The sequence below is a fragment of the Trichosurus vulpecula genome, chromosome 2 (assembly GCF_011100635.1).
Source record: "Trichosurus vulpecula isolate mTriVul1 chromosome 2, mTriVul1.pri, whole genome shotgun sequence".
NCBI classification, from domain to species: Eukaryota; Metazoa; Chordata; class Mammalia; order Diprotodontia; family Phalangeridae; genus Trichosurus; species Trichosurus vulpecula.
Window position 1 is genome coordinate 239,859,852 of NC_050574.1, and position 6,000 is coordinate 239,865,851.

Below are 6,000 nucleotides of genomic sequence, written 5' to 3' on the forward strand. Positions count from 1 at the left end.
AAAACCATAATTTTTTAAAATGATGCTTCTTAAATTTAATAAGTTATTTTAAATTTGTGGGTCTTTTCCTGCACTGAAATTCTGATGACACAATATTGCATCATGTAACCATATAGTATCATATTGTAAACAAATCATTACACGCACGTATTCCTACTGATGCTTGCTGGACTTCCACACAATGTGCAACACTCTGACCTGCCAACACTTGCTTGTTAAAAACCTTTCAGTGGGCTTGACCACTGCTTAATTATAACTTACATCTTGTGTGTTTATTTGGAAAATAATGTTATCACTATGACTTTAACTCTGTTATACAACAGATTAAACATGTACTAGTGGTTTTTCTAAATTTTCTTATCTTCCCATCTTTCCTTATGCTTCCATCACCCCCTTATTTTTATTCAACCTCCCCTAAGTGAACCCGAGGCTACTACCACCCCATGGATCAGTCCAGTGCCCTCCCCCAGGGAGTGGTATCACCCATTTTGGGAACCTATAAATTAATCCAACCCTCTCATTTTATAGAAAAAGAAACTTAGACACAAGGAAGTTAAGTGACTTGCCTAAGGTCACACAAATAGTACCAGAAGTGAAATTTAAACTCAGGTCTTTGGATTCCAGAGAGAATAGTCTTGTTACTGGGTTTTTATTATAACCCATTTTTAGACGTATAAAGGCATCATCTACTAGATGATCATTAGAATGAAAGATATTAGAGCTAGATGAAATATTTGCAATTCTTATATTTGTTTACATTTTTTCCTCAGAAAGTAATGTCATTAAAATACAAGACTTTGAGGCTTACCTACAAGTATAATGCAAAGTCCACTGTTGGTAGTGAACTAATAATAATATATTTTATCATGCACCTATGATTACAAGACAATTTTAACAATTGTGTGTCCTTTTATATTTCCTTTGGTTCAAGATTATTTGATATCATACTGTGTGAATTAGCCTATAAAGTTTTTATGAAAAGCTGCTTATGTTGTGATGATTTTGCTGCAGCTGGATATTTGTATATAATAGTTTTCTGGGGAAAAAAAACAAAAAAAGACCCTTAGGCCCTTAGGAAATACTTAGGAAAGTAATTTTCTTTTCAAGAGCATTATAGGAATCCCTAGTTTCCCTCAACATAGCATGAATATTCCTGACAGCTCCTGTGGTGTTAAAGATTTTAAAATATCTCACTTCAGTTAAAAGAGCTCTGCTAATGTGTCCCAGGAATATATAGAGATAATTAAAATTATTATATGTCTTTAGAGAAAATGTGGGAAGCAGATGATAGCTCCATATTTACAATAGTCTTGGCAAGAGTTATCTGACTTGGATATATTACGTTTGGAATGTGACTTTATTTCATTTTTTTTTGTCAGGACCTGTGATTTCATTGGCATCAGGAACTCCCAATAAGGAAACTACCTCTAACAATGAATGAATGAATGAAAGGATGAATGAATGAATGAATGAATGAATGAACGTGGTGCTAAGTGCTAGGGAAAAAAAGAAAATTAAGGCAGTCCTTTCTCTCAAGGAGTTCATGTTCCAGGGAGAAACTTTAAAGGAGACTTCAGCTGCAAATCAGATGGGAAAGTCCCATGGTCCTTGGGGTACAGCAGCATTGCATGACAGATGGTAATGTTTCTTCTTGAATGTCATTTCCACTTATAAAACCCCATCCATTTCTTCTGTTGAACTTTTGACAAAGCCAAGGACTTTGTTATTGAGAATTTTTTTTTTCTGGGTCTTCAGTAGCTAAGGCTTCTGAGCAAGCAAGGACTACAGTATCTGCAGAAGCAGTAGCTAAGTCACGTCTTGTTAAGAGTTACTTCTAAATAATGAATGTGTGGGCTGAGCTGTGAAAAAGGAGGCATTACTCTTCCCAAGGCCTATCAGAGAGTTTAGGTAGTTTTCTTAAGGTATATGTGTCAGAGACAGGACTTGAAGCCAGATCTTCCAGATTTGGAGGCCAGCTCTCTATCCACTACAAAAGACAATGCCAATTGTTATTGGAACAATTCTCGTGTAAAGTACTGTTCCTTTCATATGTGGATATTTTATCTGCTCAAAGGGTTATAAAAAGGACACTAATGCAAGAAACATGGAGAAGAGCAGCTTGAAAAGTTCTTAGGACCTGATAAAAAGCAGCATCTCAGAAAAAAATATTGAGGATTGGAAATGAAAGCATGCCCCTCAAATGCAAATAACTGATTATAGAGAAGACTGTAGGGCATTGTTTCCCAGCCACTAATTTGAGTAAGACTATTTTCAGGACTTTGGAGTGCATATTGGACTTTAAAAACTCTGTCTAATATGTCCTTTTCCTATATTTCCAGTTTACTTACCTTTTACTATTATCCGTAAACTCTACAATCCAGCTATACTGACTTACTTGCTTCTCTTTGACCATGTTAAACCTGAAAATTTGGTTGAAGGAAACAACAGAGCTAGGTGATAGAAAAAATCCATGTTGTTTATTATTTTCCCTTAAAGCATAGCGAAGCTAGCTTACTTGTACGTACAAGGAGTCAGAGCAGAAACTCTGGTTGCCTGAACAAAGCAATGAGAAAACTTACATGCGTTATTTTTAGCAGAGCTAGCAAGCCTGTATTACCTCATTTTTTATGACCCCCATGTATGTTTAACCATGATACAAAGAAGAGGATTTTCCTTAATGGAATAGAGTTGTAAAGGATGTTGACAAAAGTCAGTTGAAACTACAGCCCAGCGTCTCTGTGTCTCATTACATTCCATAACATAGTATATACCTGTAGAATATTAAGCAAGGTAATCTCTCTTGGGGTTAGGGTAATGTCCTTAATGATCTGGCCTTGTTGACAGAGGTAAGGGTATTGCCTGAGCAAACTTTTAGAGAGAACAAAGAAGCCCAGGTCCTGGATCTTCATCCAGTTACTCATTAATTCAGGCTCTGGGTCTGGTTGAAATTAGAAATAATATAAAATAGTATAATATTTTCCACAACCACTACACTCTATCTTCTGTCTCTGAGACTTTTCACTATCTGTTCCCCAAACAAGGAATACTAATCTTCCTCATTTCCACTTCTTAGTTTTCTTAGCTTCCTTCAAAAATCAGTACAAATCCAATCTTTTGCAGGTCGTTCCCAGTACCTCCTGCTACTAATACCTTCTCCACTGAGATTACAGTCTATTTTGTATGTATCTTTTTTTGTATCTAGTTATTTATATTTCATTTCCTCCATCAGAATATGATCTGAGGTCAAGGACTCTGTGTATACCTTTATTTGTATTCCCAATGCTTATTATATTGCCTAATACATATTGAACACAGTAAGTGGTTGTTGATTAACTAAATAACCAATTCTTCATTAAAGAACTATTTGGGAACTATGCAACTATCACATGATAACTACTATATCTGACAGAAATATAGATTTGGGGTTTCTTAACCTAAGTTAGAGATGGGTCATTACATACAAGGAGGCTCTGATTTGAGCCATTAGAAGCCAGATCAGAAGTTCATAAGCTAACTGAGAAGCCATCTTGAAAAGACTAAGAGAAGATGACAAGAGAAGTTACTTACAGAAGTTGAGACATCAGAAAAAGAACATAGAAGCTGCTGGAGCTGACAGGAACTGAGAAATTGATAGATGGGTACTAGTGTTGAAACTGAGAATTGATTTGATTAGAGAGCTCTGCTGATTGAAAGAGTTGATTAGTATAAAGGAGGAATCCTCTGCTGTGGGTAAAGACCTGGTTTGGGAGTGGGGGAAGGCTACCTTGCTTTCTAGCATCATTTACACCTTGAAAAAGAGTATATGCCTTAAAGACTTACCTACTTTGTCCTTTACTTTGCATACCCCAAGTTTAAGGGAAACTGATTTTCTTTGAAAGAGTGTCGGTTAGCTTCAGTGCCTAACCAAGAAAGAAGATCTGGAAAGTTTTGCAAGCCCTAGGCTTAAGGTTGCTCTTAGCCAAGAGAGCTCAGTACTGCTTCAGTGACCTGAGAGGAGCAGAAAAGTTACTTTATCTAGCAGGAGAGTGGAATGGTTTTGATCAGTAGGTGCTGACTGTTCCATAAGGAGACTACAGATCTCTTGTCTGAGAGTCTAGCATCATGAGTTTGCTCAACACAAGAATTTCCCTGGCCATGTGTCTCACTGCCAAATTTCTGCAAGTTTGTCTATATTCTCCTCCCACAAACACTGTTTGCACTGATGTGAGAGTGTGACCCAGGTTTATGGGCAGACTATTAGATTTTGATTATTCTTTTGATTATGTATTTGATTATTCTAGATTTATCCTTAACAACAGACATTATGCCTTTTCATTTAGTAAATATAATTCATGTTTCAGAATTAATAGTGTTGTTGTAACTTATTTATGTAAATGAGAAGCACATTGATGGGAGGCTCAGGAACTATGTCGTGGGTATAAACATATATTCCCCAAATATCAGCAGGGAGAATGAGTTTTAGCTGCATAGCCACCTCTCAAGAAACGAAATGACTTCCCTGGTTGGGGGAAGAAAAGTAGTCCCATCCTGGGAAGAGAAAATGTGGAAAGAGTTGGAGAAGTGGAGGAGGGGAAAAGGGTGGGGGCTGTGGTGGGATTCAGATAAATTAACCGCCGGTTCTCTACCCTAATGACCATTTTAAGCATACAAAAATATATTCCGAAATGTAGTTTAATATTTCATGCACTTAATGCTCAAATAAGAACAAGAAAAGAGATACACAAAAATTGATTATAAGAAAGAGTTTTAAACTATTAATGAATAAATATTAAATGATACCTGATAAAAAACATATTCTTATGGAGCGAAAGCAGCCACATGACCACAGCAACCAATGTTGGAACATATGCAGAACCAAAACTCATTCTACCTATTCTAACTCTTTTTTTCTTCTTCTTCCATGGCTTCCAAAATGGGTGATAAGATAACTCTTGAAATCTATAATTCTATTGGTTCATTGTGTCCCAGCTTCCTACTGGTTTCACCATTCAGGGAACGCCAGCTTACTCATAATATCTCAGGGGAATTTGGGGCATAACACGAAGCAGAAACAAATGACAGCTTGTCACCCCCTGGTTGTTTGGCACTTTTTGTCTTTCCGCTATACGTTTGTTAACTGAAGTAACAAAAACGAAGGAATTAAAGTGTAGTATTTCATCAAAGGTACAATGAGTTTTAAGAAATGAATAAATAGATATTACAAGCATAATTCTGTCAAGTTTTTTCACCTATGGACGGAAGGCACATTACTACCGGGGCTTAGAAAATGCTGTTGAGCAGATAAACATTAAAAAAGAGTAAGGAATGTAAATTTGTGATTTCCACATTGGGCAGCTGCCTGGGCACCCACCTTAGAGAAAACCCTAATTTCAAGTGCCATTTTAACAACCAGTTTGCCAAACTCAACATAAAATTAGGTATCAGTTCTGTCCAACCAGTGCAAATAGGCTGAATCCCACCATTGGGTAGGGGGTGTCTCAGTACCATGCCTTTTATGTCCACTATACTTATAAGAGCTTCCCATTTTTTAGGAGATAGTATATGAAAATCCAGCTTTTAAAAAAAGTTGGGGGGAGTCAAGTCAGCAAGCATATATTAAGCACCTACTATGTGCCAGCTAAGTCCCGGGGATACAAAGAAAGGCCAAAAAGGGAGTTTCTGTTCTTCATAATTTCTGTCTTTAGAAAAAGATTTAACTTAAGGATTCCCTTAATCAGCTAATCAAGTATATTTATTTATATGCAGATTCTTCATAAATATGTTTATTGAATGAAAGTAGACATTTAGGTCTATACTTCAAGGATCTGCAGTTTCATGTGTGGATACTCTCTTTATCACAACCCTTCAATAGCTTTTAACCTAGTAGATGGTCTTTTAGAGTTGCTGTGACCAGAAAAACCTGTGGCCAACTTTGTGATGAATCTCCCCAAACTTAGCTAGATTTATCCTTAACAACATCTCCCTACAATATTCAAAGACTTTTTAGTTTGATAAGAACTA